Consider the following 21,480-nt stretch of genomic DNA (forward strand, 5'->3'; position numbering starts at 1 on the left):
TTGCATGCGCAGTCATAGTGAGGGTGAAAAAAGAAATCGTGGCAGTAACAAGTGCATGTGTATTACCTCAGTCTTAGGATCTTATGAGAATTGTAACCTTATGTACACACCAGAAACAAAATTAATCACAATTTGTGTTCTATTTCATGTGGAGTTCAACGTCCGAAGGATCGAATTGCCTCAAGGGAGGTCGTGAAGGTTTCTAGGTTACTTCCGGTACCTGCCTATTCCTTACTGACCTTGAAAAGGAGCAGGTAACGAGTGTTTTTTGTTTTCAATTCCTTCTATCCAAACGCTGTCTGGATTCTCATCAATTACCTTAGAACCTGAACATCGCATGTAAAGAACTGCCATAGAAGGTAATTCTGCGCTACGGCTCACGTGCATGCCAAACTACAACAATACATAGACTCTCATCCCCATATGTCGCAAATAATAGCCCTGCAAGAAGTGAATATAGAGGCTAAGATGAGAAGATACACAACAAATCAAACAAATCCCTCGACATGCATCTTGGTCCATAAATCATGCACGGCAACCACTGTAGACCTTAATCTAAACAGCGACATTGAATACACCTTCACAAAACTGCTGCCACAGCACAGAAACAGCAAGGGCCCCTATATACTCAATATATATAGTCGCCCGAAACAGCACCGCGTAGCCTTTGACGTGATCTTTCTTGAAGCCCTAAGAGAAGCCCAAAAAGCTCCCCTAGCTGTAATTGGTGACTTTAATGCTTCTAGCCGACTATGGGAATACCCCAGAGAAGACACGAAAGGCAGAAAACTAGCATCCGCCATCGCTGACATGGCCTTGACCCTACTCACGGACCCGCAGCACCCGACGCGAGTCGGCACTAGCATATAACACGGGATACTTCCCCCGACCTCAGGCTCGTCCGCAATGCCCGCAACTATGAGTGGTTCAATACGGGAGAGACCCTAGGCAGCGATCCCTACGTGCTGCAGACCATTTTCGAAAGCAACAAGCACAGCAAACCACGAGGGCAAGCCAGAATTACAGACTGGGAGACATTCAGGAAGGACACCAAACTAGCTACATAGGAGCAAATTACCATTGGGCGGCTTCCATTCTCAACCTTAAAGACAAAGTCCCTCGCCACCACGGAGGACCACCCAGCTGTTGACAACCACCTCCTACACTTATGGGGAGCAAGACGTAGTCTTATAAAACGGTGAAAAAAATAGACACAATCGGAAACTAAGACTTCGAATAGCGAAGCTGACTATTCAAGCAGACCAATACGCATGGGACCTCGCTCGCACCAATTGGCTAACGAAGGGCGAATCCCTCAAAGGCCGTCTAGACACCAAGGCTACGTGGAACCTTCTGCGATGCCTAATTGACCCTGCGAAAGCGAAGAGTGAACAACACAGAAATTTGCATCGAACCCTATACAGCTTTCAAGGCACGGGTCACGAACTCGTGGATGAACTCACGCGTCGCTATATCTGCACCAAGAGAGACCCACAACCCTACAATAAGGAGTACAGTGGGGAACCGAATGAAGACCTAGATAGAGTCTTCACTTTAGAGGAAATCATTGCAGCACTAGCAGATATACGCCGAGGCGCAGCCCCGGGACAAGACAAAATTACTGTCGGACTTCTGGCCAACCTCGGCACAGAGGCTCTGCAACAACTCAGGGATTACATAAACGAATGCTGGCGTACCGGCACCATTCCACAAGCATGGAAAACATCCAATGTACACTTTATCTCTAAACCTGGCAAGAAAATCAGCATCGACATTGCCCTCCTAAATCTCCCACCCTTTCTCAATCAGGTACAGGGCATACGCCACGACCTGTACGCTGATGATATAACCACATGGACAACCACGGGAAGTATGGGAATGATTGAAGAACAACTACAAACAGCGGCAACAACAGTTCAAAATTATGCACGGGCGTGTGGACTAACGTGCTTTCCCGAAAAATCTGAACTCATAGTCTTCCGTGAACGCAATAATCAGGACACCATCAACATCCGCGTAGACAACTCGCCCATCAAGGAAGTTCAGACCCTGAAGATACAGGGTCTGTACATAAATAACAACGGCAACAACCTTCTTGCCCTCCAGAAACTACGGCTCGTGAGCGAGCAAGTCGCCAGGATGATCGCCAAGATAACAACGCGGAAATCGGAGATGCGAGAAGAACATACTCTGCGACTGGTGCAGGCTTTCGTCGTAAGCCGCGTCGTCTACGCAGCACCCTACCTCCTCCTCAAGAAGCGTGACAACAGGAAGCCAGACGTTGTAATCAGAACAGCTTACAAGAAGGCCCTGGGACTCCCTCTTGCGACATCGACGGACCGGCTGTTACGACTGGGAGTGCACAATACGATAGACGAGTTAATAGAGGCCCACCTTGGGCGCAGGTGGTACGGCTCTCCACTAGTCGGACTGGCCGACAAGTCCTCACTGATTTAATAAACATCAATTGTCCCCGACGGCTAGACACTAAAAACGACATTCATGGAGAGGACAATTCAAGGCAGCGCCACTACCCAGGAATATTCACCCCGATTTTCACCAGTCAAGACGACAAGCACGAGCCGCAGCTATGAAAAGGCACTACGGCGGGCGCGAGGGCGTGTTCTATGTCGATGCTGCGGGTCTCGAGCAGGGAATGACGGCGGTCGCGGTAGTGCACCAAAATAAAACAATGGACGGACTAGTACTGGCTAGCCTGGACATACTGGCTGCGGAAGAAGTGGCGATTGCTTGAGCTGCAACGCACACTAGCTCGGGATACATTCTTACAGATTCACAAACAGCGAATCGCAATTACCTCAGGGGCAGGATCGCACCACTAGCAGCTAAAATCCTGCAAGATAGCTACACCCATGGCTACCAACCAACACACAAACACTTAATATTGGTACCAGGTCACCAGGGCACCCCAGGGAACGAGAGCACACATGCCTCAGCCTGAGCATTTCTCCCCCGGGCTCCCAGTGCAGATGCCGTAGAACCTCCTACCCCATTACTAACTTATAACGACATACTTCAGCACTTAAGATTATCTCGTCGGGTCTACCCTCCACCGGCTAAGACTCGTGACAAAGGGAAGGAACTACAAATCCGAAAGCTACAGACCAAGTAAGTTGGAAAGTATGTCGGAGCTCAAGCTAATGCAGCAATCCGTTTCAGAAGCGATGTCAGATATAAAAGAAAGATTGCAAAAAGTGGAAAATCAGACATCAGTTTTCGAACACTGGCAGCAGGACATGAACACTTTGCGTGCCACAGTAGAGCGGCTCGAGAATGAAAATATCGCACTTCGATCCCGTCTTGATGACGGAGAAGACCGATCTCGGCGGAACAATCTGGTTTTCTATGGTATATCTGACAGCGCAGAAGAAACGTGGTCTGAGTCGGAGGAACAACTTCTTGATTTAATAAGCAATACCATGAACACTGATATCAGTCAGTCAGACATTTCCCGCGCGCATAGAATTGGGCGTTTCGTAACAGGGAAAACCCGTCCGCTTGTAGCAAGTTTTCAAAACTACAAAACAAAAGAACTAGTCTTTTCAAAACGTGATCTGTTGAAGAATACAGGAAAAGGAATGAGTGGAGACTTCTGCCAAGCCACGCGCAATATCAGAAAAAAATTAATAGAGTATGGTAAATCCAAGGGCAGCACATCTATCAAACTTGGGTATAAAAAACTTTTTCTGGGTGGAAAGTGCTACACATATGACGAGAATCGGGGTACTATCCGCGAAATCGGTAATTCCTCTGAAGGCACAACTGAAGACACAGTTGAAAACACTACTGAAAACTCAAGCGAGGCTCATGACCGACCTCTCCGCTCTGGTCGCGCGCGATCGAAAAGATAGGACCACGAGAGGGGAGGCGCTTCGAAAAGCTTCGACTACTCTCTCCTGTACTCGAACATTCGTAGTCTTTATCCCAAAAAGGATGAGTTATGCGCTATGATCGATGACTGCAACGCTGATATCATTGTATTAACAGAAACCTGGCTAAATAGCAAAATAACGAATAATGAATTCTTTAAATGTGAAAAGCGGTATGTTGTCTTCCGGAGTGACCGAACAGGCAGAGTTGGTGGCGGAGTCCTAATTGCTATTAATGAGTGTATTGACTGCTTTCTAGTACCTATTGCTACGAATTTTGAGCTAATCTGGTGCTGCATAAATCTTAATTTTAAAAAAGTAATCCTAGGTGCATGTTACCGATCCCCCTCGACGGACACATCATTTTGCGATAACCTACACGATTCCTTAAATCAGATTATCACCCGTTTCCCTGCAGCTGAAATCTTGCTCTTAGGCGACTTCAATTTTCCGAATATTGTCTGGTCACATAACAATCCCTTTTCTACCCCTTCGTCCGCTGAATCCAACTTGTTTCTTTCCATTTGTTCAGACTTCAGCCTATCACAGATTGTTAGTCTTCCCACACGTGTAACGCAAAACACATCATCACTGCTTGACCTTATTCTTACGTCATCAGCGGATAACTTATCCGCGGTTTCACACCTGCCTGGGCTGAGCGATCATGATATATTACACTTCACGCTAACTGTGACTCAAACAAAAATTAGCCGACAGAAAAGAAAATTTCGTGATTATAACAAAGCTGATTACACCACCATCAACAGTGAACTCTGCTCATTTTTAGATGTTTTTTTGCCGCTCTGTCAGGATCGGCCCATAGAAACTAACTGGCGCATGTTCAAAGAAAATATTTCAGAATTAATCAGCCGACACGTCCCCCTTCGAACCGCCTACACAAACAGTAAAGCCCCTTGGTATAACACATACTTAAACAGGTTATCCAACAAAAAAAAGCGTTTATTCCGTTCAGCTAAACAGTCTTCAAAACCGACAGCTTGGCTAGCGTACAAAAAAGCGGCAAAGTCTTATAATACTTCCTTAAGGTCAGCTAAATTTTCATTTTTGAACACTACTCTTCCACAATTATTAAAGACTAATCCAAAGCGTTTTTGGAATGTTATACGAGGAAGTACTAATAAGGACGGCTTATCACTACTCACAAGTTCCGGGGAATCAGTACCGCCTCACCTTTGTTCCAAAGTACTTAACGACACATTCGTTCAGTCATTTTCATCCCCTGTGCTTACCAATCAGATGCCAGCTATAAATACTACCAATTATCACCTCATGGAACCCATATTATTTGAAGCAACTGGCATCAAAGCCATAATAAACAAATTAAAACCCAAATTATCGTGTGGAGTCGACGAGATCAATGTTAAATTTTTGCAACATACCGTGGAATACTGTTCAATCATACTACAGTGCATTTTTTCTAAGTCGTATAACTCTGGCAGTATACCTCATGATTGGAAAACTGGAAAAGTAATCCCCATCCACAAGTCAGGTCCAACACATAATCCGCTCAACTACAGGCCCATTTCCCTTACATCCGTACCATGTAAAATTATGGAACACATTATATACAGGCATCTAGTTAACTTTCTTGAAGATAACAACTTTTTTTCCAGTGTGCAGCATGGATTCCGTAAAAATTGCTCCTGTGAAACTCAGCTAGTCTCTTTCACTAATGATTTGCATGCCTATCTAGACTGTGGTTTTTCAATTGATTGCATATTCCTCGATTTCTCCAAAGCTTTTGACAAAGTTAACCATACACTACTTCTTCATAAACTAAGCTTCCTAAACATAGACCCTACAATAATTGACTGGATTAATGCTTTCCTCGCATCCCGCGTTCAGTTTGTAACCACTAATGAAGTGAACTCACCCTCGGCCCCAGTTCAATCCGGCGTTCCGCAAGGGTCGGTTCTAGGTCCTCTCTTATTCCTGATTTATATAAATGACTTACCTTCTCACGTTTCTTCCAAAATTTGTCTTTTTGCAGACGACTGTGTGTTATACCGTAAACTAACTGATGCTTCAGACGCATTATTAATTCAGAATCACCTCAATAATATTGTGGAATGGTGTAATACATGGTGCATGGAATTAAATATTAACAAATGCAAATCAATGAGGGTATCTCGCACTAACCACATAAGTCCCACTTATATGCTTAATAACGTCTCATTAGAATCGGTGACATCATACCGGTATCTGGGAGTTCTCATTACCAATAATCTATCTTGGAAATCGCATGTCAATTATATCACTTCTAAAGCCAGTAGCACCCTTGGATATATACGCCGTAATTTCCGCCTTGCACCATCATCATTAAAATTACTATTGTACACAACTTACATTCGTCCACAACTTGAATACGCGTCATCTGTCTGGGATCCCGGTCACGTAACACTCATACATTCTCTTGAGGCAATACAAAATCGCTCAGCCCGGTTTATCTTAAACAACTACCAAAGGACCGCTAGTGTTACTAATATGAAAGCCTACTTACAACTACCACTTTTATCGACACGAAGAAAGCTATCTCGCCTGTCTCTCTTTCATAAAATATACCATCATAACACAACCTTGCGCTATCTTTGGGTTCAACCACCGTCATACATTTCAACTCGCCGTGCCCACAGCAAAAAGGTACATATTCCACACTCAAATACGCTTGCATATTCATACTCGTTTATTCCTCGGACAAGCAATGACTGGAATAACCTACCAGCATCACTAACAAGTATATCTGAAATTGAGAACTTTAAATCAGCATTACACAGTTTCTTTTCATAGCTAGTGCTCATATCATTATCATGGCGTTCATAGATGGTGTTAATATTCCCAATACGACTGTTTGTTTATTAGGAACTGCATTCTTGTTTATTATTTGTTTTCATTGCCATATTTTTCTGTATTATTAACACCGTTACTGATGTCGTAGTTTACTCTTTGTACCTGTGTTCTTTTTCATTCTTTTTGTATACTTACTTTCGTTTTTGTACTGGTTTTAGAGATTGTGTATATTTTTTACTAATAACTTTTTTGTGTAAATTATGTATGCCTCTGCATCCGCCCCTCCCCTCTGTAATGTACATTTGTACCCTGAGGGTATAATAAATAAATAAATAAATAAATAAATAAATAAATAAATAAATAAATAAATAAATAAATAAATAAATAAATAAATAAATAAATAAATAAATAAACACTTAGAACAACCCATGAAGACTACACGCAATAGACCCGGAGTCATTTGACTCACACTGCGAATTCTGTGGGGAGAAGGCGGACCTGTACCATGTGGTATGGGCCTGCCAACGAAATCAGGCGGTCACTGTCAGTAACCAGCCAATGCAGGAGGGGTGGGAGGCAGCTCTGACCAGCTCGGATGAAACGATGTCAAAAGCTACTCATCGAAAGAGCCCGTACAGCAGCCTACGCCAATGGGGTTCCGGAATGAGAGCTCCAACCACCGCTACAACCTCCCAAACAATTTCATTAAAATATTTTCACCACCATCACGTGCAAGGGGTATGGCGGTCACAAGTGTGCAAGCTTATTATACAAGAGTACAAAATTCCTGTCCTTTCCTGGGCAAGGAGTACCTTTATGTAATAGAGTTTCCGACGCAACATTCGCACTTTCTGTAGTCGTAAGCAGCGCTTTGCATTATAAAGAAATATTTGCACGGAAGTAAGGGTTTAACTCGACTATTTTAAGCTAGTTGTTCACCTTCAGAGACAAAGGCTGTGCTAAAAACGTTTTTGAATATAATGTATTAACTCGATATTCGGCTTGTGTTAGTGTGTCCCATATCAAAAAAACCAAAATGAATGCGTTGCAAGTAAGCTAGGAGAAAAACTAGGAAAATTCTTTGAAAACGGTCAAAATTACAACTTCTGAACAATTACTTCATTTCGGTCACATTAAAACAAACTCAATTCAGTTCGGTTCATTCGGCTTTACTGCAGGAGACGGATTAAGGTTATTTGTCGGTCGAAGGAATCCCTGACCCCCCACGCGATGTATTGTTCCAATACACTTTTACCGAGAATTTCACCTCAGAGAAGGCGAACCCCAAGGCGGGGGAAGTCTTACACTCTTTAGAATGTTCATTAGAAAAGCGGTGGGTGCCCGGCGGCACTGAAGTCCGAACTCGGAACCTCCCCAGTGTGAGGTGGACGCTCAACAACACGGCCACCGCTTAAAGGAGGCTCCTACACTGTTAGCAAAAAAACACCCAAAAGGGAGTAAATGGCTTGTCCTCTAACGCACACCCAAAAGGTTTTTTTTACTCCATATGTATGGTGTTTTTATTTACTCCCTTATATAAGGGAGTTATTTTGGAGTGAAAAGGGAGTAAATTTTTTACTACCCACAGAGATGGAACCCAAAAATGACGTCATGTTTATCCTCATTCAGACTTATTCTTACAGCAGTGACAGCGGCGGAAATGGGCAGTAGCTCTGCGGGCCGCCGGAAACCCAACTTGGGAAACTGCGCTGCCCTTGTGACCCCGCGTCAGGGTGTCGAACCGGAACTGAACCCGAACCCGAAACCGGAACCGAACCCGAATTTTCGCCCGGAACTGGAACCGAACCGAACCCATATTTTTTCCGCCATCTTGGAACTGAACCCGAACCGGAACGATTCAAAGGAACCGTTCCGAACCGGTTCGGAACCCGGTTCAGCCCACTTTTTTGCATCCCGGCTTACGTCTTGTTTTCCGACAAAATGAGATGACCTATCGCATAGATTCACGCACCCGTAGCTGTCTGCGCTGGGAAGTGGGAAAATGGTACCCAGTATATGCGACAGCAAACTTAAAGGAGGTCTGGTGCCTGGGAAGAAGCCTAATTGACCCTTCTGTAATGTCCGCCTCCACACGGTGCCTTTTGCGTTTCACCTCCATCGAAACGTGGCCGCCGGGACCGAGTTCGAACCCGGGTACAGCGGATAAGTAACCGAGCGCCCTAACCACTGAGCAACCGCAGTGCGTAGTGCAACATTCACTTTTGTAGGCGCTCATTGTCTTAGACAGCAAGTTCTAAATAAAACTGGCGCTGGTCCTGTCGTGTTTGTCTCTCTTTTGTCCACGTTTTTTTGCGCCGTTTTCCTCCTGAATCATGAACCAACTAGCCCAAGCTAGAGTTCTTCTAAATAAAATTCCTCACGGTGGATCTGTAGGGCAATAAAGAAAAAAAATGGTCAATGGCTGTGCAGCTCGGCTGTTGATTCCAAAAATACAAAAACCAGCGTGACGTCGAAAATCCCCAGCTGGTCTCCGTTAATCTGGAGCCCTCCACTACACCGTCTGTCATATAGCCCCAATGTCTATTCGGCACGTTAAACCCGAGATATTACTACTAGTATTACCAAAAGAAGGATGTATAAATTGGTGCAGCTTCTTTTTTTTTTTTAGAATCCGCATATTCTTGTTTGCGCGCGACGGAAATAAGCAGCGAAAGGCAGGTTCTTGGCAACGGTGGAGATGTACTAATAAGAAAAAAATTAAATACCGATTACACAAAAGGGCAATGCGGAAATACATGCGCTCGCTAGCATGCGATAGTGATTACGCCGAGAAAGATGCTACTGCGATGAAATGTAACTACGATGAAGTGATTTCGTTATGCCGATTCGCTGAAATCGATCTGCTTCTAAGAAAAAATTGCTGCCAGTCGCCAGCGCGCGGCTCCACACGCTGTTTTCGCACTGATCGATCTTGAATTCTCTGTCTGGCGACTTATATCTACTTCTCGCTGTCATGTTTCCTGTTCTTTTTGTCTGACACGACAGGCTTATAATTGTTCGCGTTTTTTTCGTAGAACGTTTGGGCGACTGAATACGTTGAGCCCTCGCAACAATCTGCCTCGGCTATATCGGGTACAGGTGGGTGATGGGGGGTGGGGAGACGGTCAGACGGGTGAAAGTTTTTGAAGGCGCATTTTTACCAGTGAATGTCCTGATGTGCGCCCACCGGAGTGTGCATCAAGGATGGAGGCTGCACGCACGCAGCGCGGTTATTTTTGGGAAAGCAGGCTATACTGCTAACGCAGTAAAAAGAGCAGCTAAAACAGTATGCATATTCTAACCTCTGGCTCCGAGCGGGATTCGTACTAATGGCGGCGCAACAGAAAACTCTGTTTACAGATACTTTAGGCTATTCGGCTATCTTGTAGGCTTCTTTTTATGGTTGTTGCATGGAATATTTCGAACTTCTCTGACCCTCCTCATGCCTTACTTGCCCGCGTCGAATTCAGCGATCTCGGCATAAGGCCTCATGCCACCATAACTCCCTGCCTCCGCCCGCACATGAAAATTCCAGACGGTGCACACGTCATGGAAGGGGAACCAGTCAGGAGGGTGAACTTGCGCAGCATATTGTGCACTGTTGTCTGAAAAGTGACCTTGTGGAACGCGGTGGTTCTGCGTCCTATGAACACGAAGAGTTCGCATGGAAATCCGGAGTTTTTCATCGCAGAAATAAATGTTATAGTGAAATGTATGACGTCAATGGGTTTTTTAAGAGACTGCTTAAGTATGTCCCAAAATAATACAGCATCATGACAAAAATATCATTTTATTGCTGAAATCGTTTCTCGTTGCTCACTTAGGTAGACATACACTGACCATGACACAAACACCCCTTTGGCGCAAAGGTACGTCCTAACATGTAAGGTCCATGTCTGAAGGGTGAAAAGGTTTTTGTGGCCGATTGAAACTACAGTCGAGCCCACTTATAACGAACCTGACGGTCACGCGGGTTCCATTCGTTATATCTGATGTTCGTAGCAAGTGGATTCTTCTGACACCAGCCAAAAATACTAAGGCCGCTAAAAGTGGCAATTATTTCTTACAAAGCTGCGTTATGCGTGCCTACTTGTGCAAAGCAGAGCCTGTCGCGGCTCTTTCCAGGCTATCTAGGGCGGTCATTTAATCCTTGTCGAGACCTTGCTGCCAACTATCAAATTTAGGGACGGGGTATAACTAATCGTGGTTGAAGTGTACACGACAACAGGTGGCAGGTCGGCCACGTAAATATGATTCCTGGCAGTAGGGAGAGCTCGCACTTGGTGTTCAACGTCTCCGTAAGAACAGGCGCTTTTGCGATTTTGTGGTCCGCAGTAACGCAGTTATCCGAGGAAACGTCCGGTCGGCTACGTATCAACGAAGCGTTGCCAGAAATCTGCAAGCATCTGGTCACTCGTATTTTCGAGCTTCTTATGTTTCTTATGTCATTACTGGGCTGATGCAGCGACGAAGTAGCGCAGCGCTTATGGCGCAGAATGCATCCGTTGCACTGTCCTCTGTATGACAATGCCTGCACATGGCAGCGGCGTAAAAGATCGAGACGACTGGGCAGGCTATGCATACCACGTGACTGGCATGGCCAGCCAGGATTTCAGAATTATCTAATCGCTGCTGTTAGTTGATCCGCGACCATGGTCAGTAGCTTCGCATTTGACGATGCCCCTTTCTTACGCACACCGCGCTTCTTCTACTCGGGATGCTTTGCCGAGCCGGCGAACGCGTAGGCAATGATTGCCCTCGTTGGCCATCGACGCGGGTTTGGCCGGCGGTTACTAACTATTTCAATAGAAAATTATAGCATATCGTTACCGTGTTTACTTCAGCGTTTACAGTGTTACCGGACGCCGTACTTTCCGGTTAGCGCTGCGCACAGCAGTGCCGCCTTTTAATTCCATTTCTGGGTTGACACGTTCTTTCGGGGGCGGTGTCGTGAAGGTTGAGAGGCGCTATTTCATCTGCGTGCTTAGCGGAAGGACGACCTCTACAACCTCGGGGTAGTTCACCACGCCACCTCGTTCGCTATAACCGAGTGGTGTGGCCAGAGTTGTTCGCTGTACCTGAGACGAATTTCCGTTGCCTTTATGCATATTTTCACTGTAGCACCACATCCGCTCGTAATAAGAGAGCGTTCGTTATATCTGTGGCCATTATAGTGGGCTCCACTGTACATCCGCTGACTTCGCTTTAGTACACTAGTATCAAGAGAGTCTAGGCAAGGCTGTAGATGTATGGGTAGAGGAAGTAATGAACGATCGCAACATTTGTCATCTGTCTTGTGGAGAGGCCGTACAGTAAGTAAAAGCAAAGAGTGAGAAAACCGAATGAATCAGCACTCGCGGGCATGTCCAGAAAAGACAGGCGAGCACTTAGTCACCTATTAAGCACAGCTGCTAGAAAGGGGTTGTTTGTAGTTTTAAAAATAAATGACTGAAACAAGTTGGTGGACAAAAGATGCACGCCAGATTAACCACTCTTTGTCACTCTATCAAGGGCGCAAAAAATTCTGTTGATGCAAAGGTTGCCTTTGATAGCGCCCCAGGAAAAGTCCCAAACATTCTATCACAAACAAATTTCTTACTTTACTATAGTGAGAAGCCACGATTAGTTGAGTTTTTGAAGCCACTGAGCTATAGAGGCTCGGGATATATAACGTGAGTCACAAAGGCGTTGTCGAATAGGTGTTTTAAATAAAATATGTTTGGTAAGTTCTGGATGTTAGGGAGAGCCAGTGCTCCTACGAGGCTCTCGTTAGGTGGGGGATGGGCGGTGGAGGGATTCTCAAACATTTTCTTACCATGTAGTAAAGAAGGGGGGGGGGGGGACTGGCAAGTCGGTTTTCGGATGACAGAAAGGTATCTGCCTGTATGTATACGTGCCACCTCATGACAGTTTCGTTTATCAGTAGTGCGCGGGAAAGTAAAGGGCGCGTGCGGCGGAAATTTTGGGGCCCGTAAGTACACTGCGTACCAGAAAGTCCCAACTGACTAAAGCTTCAAGGGAGGCCTATTACTCGCGCTACGGGGTCTCCCAAACTGCTGACGCAGGAGGGTCTTGCAGATGTAAAATCCATCGGCTTTTCGTCCTACACCTCATAAGGTGGATTATAGCGTATATACATAGCCGATTTTCATTAATTTCGAGTTCATTTCATTTGGCGGCGCTTGCCGTAAATTCGTCTTTTTGCTGCGGACAAGAAATAAAATAGGTAAAATGAGAACATCTCGCATTAAACAATTTTTTCATGTTCAAGTAACGCAGTAAACAAGACGAAAGGAAGACGGGAGACGACACGAGCGCTGACTAACAACTGGTTATTTTATTCTGGGAAAAGTATATAAAGGCGCAGGACACAGAAAAAAACCCCCCAAAACAGAACAAAGGTTAAAACTTAAAAACCATACTGCGCATGCTCATCACAGTCGAGTCCTTCCCTCTTTTTAAACGAAATTCGAAGAGTATCTTCTATAGTAGACGGCACTCCCCTATATACTGGACCTCACACAATGACGAGAAAGCCTGACTCCTTATCTACCAAATTGATATAGGGTGAAGCAACACACTCATCTGCTTCCTTCCTGATCCCATTGGCCTCGGCCAACTGCCTACAAATGCAAACGGTTATTAAACAGGACACTTGTCTTATCTACTGGGGGAAGCAATCGTTGCACTCGCTGCAATACAAAGCCAAGTTCTACGACACCGCAACTTTTTTCACCCATCTGTGATGTTCGAACAATAGCTAATTGCTTCCCCAATTGGAAAGACAAGTCTCTGGTTTAATCACCTTGATCGAATTTGTAGGGAGACGGTCGAGGCCTTTATGATCAGGAAGGAAGCAGATGAGCGTGTTGCTTCACCATACATCAATTTCGTAGATAAGGAGGCAGGCTTTCTTGGCTACTCTGTGAGGTCCATGAGATAGGGGAGTGCTGTCTACTATGGAATACAGTCTTCGAATTTCGTTGAAAATGATGTCATGACTCGACTATGATATGCATGCGCCGTATTGTTTTTTAGTTTTAATCTTTGCTCTTCTGTTTTTTGGATTGTTCACTGTGTCCTGCGCCTTCATATACTTTACCGGGAATGTAATAACCAGCTTTTAGTCAGCGTCTGTGTCGGATCCAGACTTCCTTTTGTCCTGTTTACTGCGCTACGTAAGCATGAACCCTTACCAACTAGCACAGTTTTATGTTCTCATAAACAAATCTTTGCATTTTTTAATTTTGTATAGCGATGTGCAAGAAAAAAGAAAACGCATAGCAAGGTTGGCTGAAACCCATCTGCGTTCTAATTTTTTTTTGTCCTGAACCCGTTTGAACCCGTTTGAACCGGTTCGAGACGGTCCGAACCGGTTCGAACCGGAACGGAATAGCCCTCTGGAGTCGAACCCGGAACTGAACCCGAAAGGCGTGAACCCGAACCCTAACCGAACCCGAAAAAATGCCGGTTCGACACCCTGCCCCGCGTCACGCATTCTTTCCGCCGTCTTCTAGCCCAGCGGCGGCGTACGCGGCAGGAGTCGTCTGCTTGTCGTCTCCTTTTGCTGTACGAGCTCGTTACGTTGGCCATGTTCGTAGACAAAGGGATGTAACATTATAATCAGTAGTTCAAGACTGAAAGAGAGACGCTGGGTGGTTTTCATGGTCATGCACCACTCTATATTTGACCCAAAACCAGAGCAGAAAAGATGAAAATACACCTGATGGTAGTTTGGAATGGCAGTGTTTGCTTTCATATTCACTTCATTAAGGCTTGGATTTTAAACATGAGCGATAAAAAGTGTGGTCTCATGAGCTCTATCATGAGCTCAGCGTTGACACTATGTTCTATCACAGTTCCATGTTAATGCAACACATAATCTGCTGCAACACATTGCGAGAACCGCACTGAAAAAAGGCTGTGAGAATTAGGCCTAAGTGGGAGCTGTAACGGGGTGGCGACACAAAGGAAAGTCAGGTATCGTTAGAGCACTGTAGGCTTCACAGGAGCAATTCAATTATGTAACGTACTGTAGCGGAAAACGGCGACAAGTCGATATCTTGTACCGCGGCAGGCGCCCGTGAAGGAGCAGAAGTCAGCAGAGATCCAGCGACGATGGTAACCAAGCGGTCGTCACTCACTGCCATTATACGACAACTGACCAGAAGCAGGCGAGACGATAGGAGGCGGGCGGATTGCACAAAATGGTGTTTTTTTGCTTCATTTCGGCACTGATGGAGTATTTGGCACAATTAACTCTCTTTCTAGACTGGAGTAAACGCTGGTAAATTCTCATTTTTACTCCATTATTCCCGCATGGGAGTAAAATGGAGGACAGTCCACTTTTTACTCCCCACTCATGGAGTAAATGTTTTCACAAATGGAGTAAAAAGGGTGGCCGCCACCATTTTTAGTCCGTTTTGGGTATATTTTTGTTTACAGTGTAAGTGCTCAGAAGTATCCAGAATTCTTACTACGAACGCTGTCCTCTTCCATGATTGGTTCAGCTTTGGTTTATGGTGTTAAATGTCAGAAGACGACTTAGGCTTTTAGGGATGTCGCAGTGAAGCGCTCTGGACTTCGACATGTCTTTTTTTAACGCGCAATCACATCGCAGAGTACACGGGCCTCTAGCATTTCGCCTGCAATGAAATGCGACAGCCGTGGCCCGGATCGAACCCGCGTCTTTTATGTAACATTTAAGTAAAACGCTGCCCTTCTGGAGAACACACTGCTTACACCGCTCCAACTTGTCTTCGATCATAAAGTGTCTATTCTGCTGGACTTAATGTTGGGCGTTGATCCCTATAGAGATATTGACGCTGACTTCGACATCGACAGGAGGCTTACAACAGTACTTGCAGATTGGTTCTGGTTTATTTGGGTTTAACGTCCCTAAGCAACTCAGGCTATGAGGGACGCCGTAGTGGAGGGCTCCGGAAATTTCCATTACCTGGGGTTCTTGAACGTGCGCTGACATCACACTGCACACGAACCTCTAGAGTTTTGCCTTCATCGAAATTCGGCCTCCGCGGCCGGGATCGAACCCGCGTGTTTTGGGTCAGCAGCCGAGCGCCGTAACCACTGAGAAACCGCAGTGGCTTAGATTGGCTCTTGCTATAAATTTGACTGGTCAAAAAGACACGAAAACAGGAAATACAGGGTCAATAGAAAGAGCACCCTCTAACGACTGAATTTATAGCGGAAAACACGATCTTTTTTTTTACGTCGATGCAGTATCACAGCCAGAACAAAGCAACAAAGGAAACAAATTAGAGAGGAGACTTAAGCTCCGCTTTAAGGGTATGACGCATTAGATTAGAGGGTCGGGCTTTCTATTTTTAGGAATTTGCCACATTTGAACGCATTTTTCTTGTTTCATTTCATTAATTGGTCAATTGTGCATTGTAAATTTTATTAAGTAGCATCATCAAGCAATGGCTTTTCATTCTGAGCATTTGGCACCTTTGAACCCCTTCCAATTTTTTATTTTTTAAATTTCTTTAATTAATCAATTAATCTATTCATTACAACGATATTGTTACCTTGTCATCGTCTATCACACATCAATCAATCATTATCACTACAACCACGAATTACCATGTTAAGATTTTTTTATACAGTCCCGATTACTTCCGACACGCTGTGCCGACTAATACCACGCCGACGGCTTTTCGACCGAATGAGCTGCATAAGCTATCGCCTAATACTGAATCACCATAGAACTTCCAATTGTCAGTATCTACACGTTGTTATATGTTGTGTTGTGTATTATGAAACAGGCTACTAAGGCGATCATGCGCCAAGCTCTTGCTATAAACAAATTGTTTTGCACTTATTTTTATATAAAATATTAAAATCATCGGTGGTGTAGAGGTCCTACAACAATGGTGTGTAGTACCTAGTGATGAAAGAGCAAAGAAATTCTGTAAATGGTTCATGGTAAACGCTTTAAAGGTCAGGTAGCCTTGGCTGGGCAAGGATCTTGAGCCTCCCAACCAATCAAATAAACACCTCAACCTTCTTCTCAGATATCAGAAGGTGGCTGAAGTGGATCAAAAGGTGAAGCGAGGCCATTGGTTAAATTGTAGAGTTTGTTGCGAAAGCTTCCTTCCTTTAAAAAGCTAAACACACAAGAAATGTCAACAGTTTCATCATACCCAAGAGTAACGTTGAGTGTATAGGAATGTGGGCCTTATAAAACTGTGTAAAATACTTTTTTCTTTATTTTTCCGTCTTTCATGCGTCAGAATAACTTACGATTTACCGTTAACTCATCTCCACACTTTTCACAAATATATTATTCTTGTTTTGTTAGTAAAAGGTTATCAGTCATATGTGTGCGTCCTACGCGAAGACGGCCGATAATCACTTCCTTGAAACTTTCCTGGTGGGTGCAGGACTTCCATTCACCTAAAGCTGACTGTGTAAGTTTTTTAAACTCGAATATTCAACTATAGAAAAAATCGGCGTTTTTTACATTTTCTGCGAGCATATGTACACATCCTGCGCGTGACATCTGTTATTCGAAGATAGTAAAGAGTGTGATTGATTCGCTTTGCCTTCAGTCGGCAATACAGAAATTATGCCCTGACCGAAAGAAGGCGACATCTGAAATCACATCACCACAATGTATTTAGCCGCATTCCGTTGCTCTAATGTGACCGCAGTTACTGACAGCCTCCCAGAGAAAATATAAAAACGCTTCATGATAGCCTGCACGAAACTTCTTAGATAAAACGGCAGAATGCCCACAACGACCAGGACTTTTAGTAGGGTGCGAGATAACGTAGCCTATCGCATGATTTTACGTAAGCATCAATAAAGTCGCCAGCCTCAATTTTCATAGCGTGAAAACAAGATAAGGCAAGAGGCTCAGGGAAAAACATGGAGACATTGTGCGACATGCCAAGAATAGGTGGTGCTGAAAAAGCCTTCCTTTTTCGGCGACGCAGTGTAACGTCAGGAAATATTAACCAACAACTGGAAATACAAGAGTAGTTAATTATGAGCCAACAGTTGATCGTAAGCACTATGTACTCTCCCCGAATCGAACTGTTCCCTTCTCACAATTGTGAACCAATCTCTAACGGTGCTTTCCGTCTCGTTGCAAGGATGTGTCCAAGAACATCAGTGACAACAGGTAAACCCAATCTCCGCAGAAAAAACAACGTAAAAATGCAGAGAAGTGGTGCCAGCACTTTATCAAAAACACATGCAGCGCACCTGCCAGCGAAATTGCAATTTGATTTCGCGCGCCCGAAATGAAATCTTTCGAGGCGCGTGTATTAATATCCTGTTGATAGGTTGTTCCTTTGGCATATGAAGTCTCAGACTGCACAGCCACTGGCTGTCCTCTACACTAATATAAATTTTAAGCGGCACGTTGCCCCCTCGTCTTCCTCTACGTGTGCTCGGTTTTGTCGACTTTTAACCAGGTTTTGAAGCTGTATCTAAACGTCGGAGGGTGTTTTCTTAGCTTCCTGTCGCGCGTTCTATAGCCTGACAAAAAAAAAATGCCGGGCTTAGCTTATGGTTAAGCCTAGGATGCGAAGCATACCGCCGGCGGAGGCTGCGCGTCCGCAAACGAGCGCACGAGTTGAGCCCCAGCTTTCACAGCAGTTGTGACGTCATCGCCCCTAGCGGAAGGAGCGGGAGTTAGGCCGCCGGCGGAGGCTGCGCGTCCGCAAGCGAGCCCACGAGTTGAGCCCCAGCTTTCACAGCTGTTGTGACGTCATATCACGTGGTGCGCCGATGTAGGTCAAGTGGTAGCTACGCGGCCGCGCGTGGCCGCGCGCGGCGCAGCAAGGAAGAGCTCGGTTGTGCGGCTAGTATGCTTCGCATAAAAACAGCGATTGTGTTCGAAGGACGAGAGCAAAGAGGGCACACAACTGCCCTGCTATGCTCAAACTAAAGCCGCCGTGCAAAACTAAAAATCGCAATTTTTCTTAGGCTCTCTTTTTCGATCGCCTATCTGAGCACAACGAAGAAGGGAATTCAAGATGTGACATTTTTTTTTAATAAGGCGAGTTCCGGGACTTTACAGGAGGAAGCTTCTTTCTAGGTCATTTTTTGACCAAGCCAATGAAACATTGAAAACTGTTCTATCCGACAAGAAAGCAGGAGAAACAAAAAACTTGAATGACGTATAGCTCTCCACGAAACTGGGAAAGGCCGTTGCGTGAAAAGACGAGCTTCGTTTTCGGAACTGCTAGACCACGTGAGCATCATAGTTTTTTTTTTTATTTCCCGAGGAGACAGTTTACATATGACTGAATACCCCCCAAAAAATACACCTGCCAAACTATTTGTGTTGCCACGTCGACGCGCCTCCAAATCACTTAATCTGCTTAACAATTCGGGTGGCTATCCTCGAGTTCTGTAAACCTGCCGGATGAATGTGATGCGCTCAGTTAAGCTTTCAAGCGCATAGCGAGTAATTACGCCGGTATGCGTGAAGACCATTCTTAAGAATGGTCTTCAAGAAGAATAGTGTTGAGCCTCCACAGGCTACGGAGGCTTAACACAATATTCATATCGTATGAAACCCCGTCGCGTTTCCGAACGGAAGGTAGCGAATTCCGAACGAGTTTTTGGTTGCAAGCCGTTTCCAATCAGTCTGCGCTGATACTCACACGTGAAGAATGGCGAGCATCCTCGTGGGCTGTCGCGCGAGGTGTCCTAGCTGAAAGCCTCTCGAGGTGCGCGTCGAAAGTAGTCAACATCTTCTTATGCTCGTTCAACGCTTCAAATTGCTTGTTTCCGGGTAGCTTTCTTGGCTATGTAATTCAGCCGTTTGAGTCAAGGTGCGAAAGGTTCACGTACGTCAACAAAGGTAGCTTTGCAGCCAAAGACACAGATGAGAAAGAAGCAAAACGCATCGCCGAGGGCAGGCAAGCATTATGGGGCGCAATTAACAGCAACATCCCCTTAGCTCAGTGCTCCGCACGAATGAAAAAGGCAGTTCAACGTGCCAGCAAGTAAATAAACGAAGCAAAAACGAAGTGAAGCGTGCTGCCCGCTCCTAAAAGTTCATCGGGGAGACCTGTGAAGACGCTAGAGGCCACGGGAGACAGTCCGCGCTGCTTAGCTCAAAGAACAGGAGCGGCTGAAGGTGGAGAACGTTCAGCAGGCGTAAGGCTTGCCCTTAGCCGAGAGGACTAGCACCATCTTTCATCATCAGCAGCAGCATCAACCTGACTGCGCCAATTTGCAGGAAAAATGCCTCTCTTACACGCCTCCAATTAACTCTGCCTAGTGCAAGTCGCAGGCCACCTTATCCCCACAAGCATCTTAATCTCATTCACCCACTTAAACATTCTGACGCCCCCTGCCACGCTTGGCTTCTCTTGGAATCCACTCCGTTACACTTAACATCCATACTTACCTGGTGAGGAGCCTCCGATGACCAAGGCACTTTCTATGAGTGGTCCAGTAAATGTGCTAAGCCTAACAACCAATGATTCAATTATTGCAGCTACCTTGCACGTGGAGATGGGCTGCAATATTTTTATGGTATACCGCATGTAGTTCCCTGAAGAGAAAAATCTGTAACAGCTTTATCATTGCGGTACTCACCTATGAAGCTAAAACGCTAACGCTAACGGAAAGGGTTCAACTTAAGGACAAAACTGCCCTGCAGCCGGCGTAGTAAGGATGGTTATGATTACGATGATGCAACCACTTGGAGCTTATGTACATGTATTATCAGTGATTTTGCACAAGAAGTGAGTAAAAATTATTAAAATCATTAATAGCTGGACGGCTCGTTGATCCCTGCTCAGCATATCAAAAGTAGAGAATCCATGTGCGAGGGCTCCTGATGACACAGATGAATTTGAGTTTGCGACTAATGCGTTCAGGATGTTTTAGTTTTACATTCTAGATCAGTCTTCAGAGTTGTGCTGAATATATTTCCGTTTCCTTGCATAGAAATAACGTTTCTTTCATAGTTGACAGTATTGGTGGTTTTTATGTATTTATTTTTTCTTTTTCTCATTTTGTTGTGCTGCTTCTTTTGGATGTTGTCTGGGCAAGTGTTTTAAAAGACATGCATTTCGAACGAGAACTCTGTTTCCGATGCAAAATCATCAAAAAGAAGGTGTGAAAATAGGCGTTTTTTTAATACTTACAGATAGACCAGACAGTGGGACGCAGTCAGTATAACGTTGCTTGATATGATGCTTCCTCCACATCTGTGAGCTGTGCCTTGCGGTCGAATTGCTATGAGCTCTACCTGTAAACAAGAGAAATACCATGCTATGAAAACTACATCGCGTGATTATTTGTTTTCGTGACCAAAGGTTGGGCGCTATGCAGTAATGCCAAATACAGGCGAAATAACATCTTTGAGACCGCCTTTTAAAAACTAAAAACTTTTCCCTTGCCAGGTGCATCTTGTCGTACATTCTCGCAGGAAGAGCAGTCTTCGCGAGTTGCTGAACCTGTCGACATCAAAAAGCCCGTTGGTTAATTGATTGTCTTAAAAACAGTTACATGCTATTTCAAAAAACAATGAGTATTTCGTTACTGTACCAGGAAAAATTTTTCCTGAAAAAGGGGGGTACAATGTACAAAAAAGACTTTCAAATTCTTTGATTTCAATATCAAACCCAAAAGATAAGGGTTCGCGTTATTGATCGAAAGGAATTTTAAAGGAGTGCGCTCTGGAGTAAGCAGAAGAAAGTGGGCCCCTTGGAAATATTTCTCTCTGTTGAAACCAATAGGCCCTAGATTGTATTCCGCTACTTTCTCCGCGAGAGAACACATGTTTTCGAGA

General features: G+C 44.8%; 1 pseudogene; it reads left to right on the top strand.

Annotated features, from left to right (window-relative positions):
* LOC149337540 (uncharacterized) overlaps positions 1–21,480 on the top strand; it is a 136,986-nt pseudogene that overhangs the window by 75,008 nt on the left and 40,498 nt on the right.

This window comes from Amblyomma mixtum, chromosome 7, assembly GCF_055824585.1.
Source record: "Amblyomma mixtum isolate Tamu chromosome 7, ASM5582458v1, whole genome shotgun sequence".
NCBI lineage: Eukaryota > Metazoa > Arthropoda > Arachnida > Ixodida > Ixodidae > Amblyomma > Amblyomma mixtum.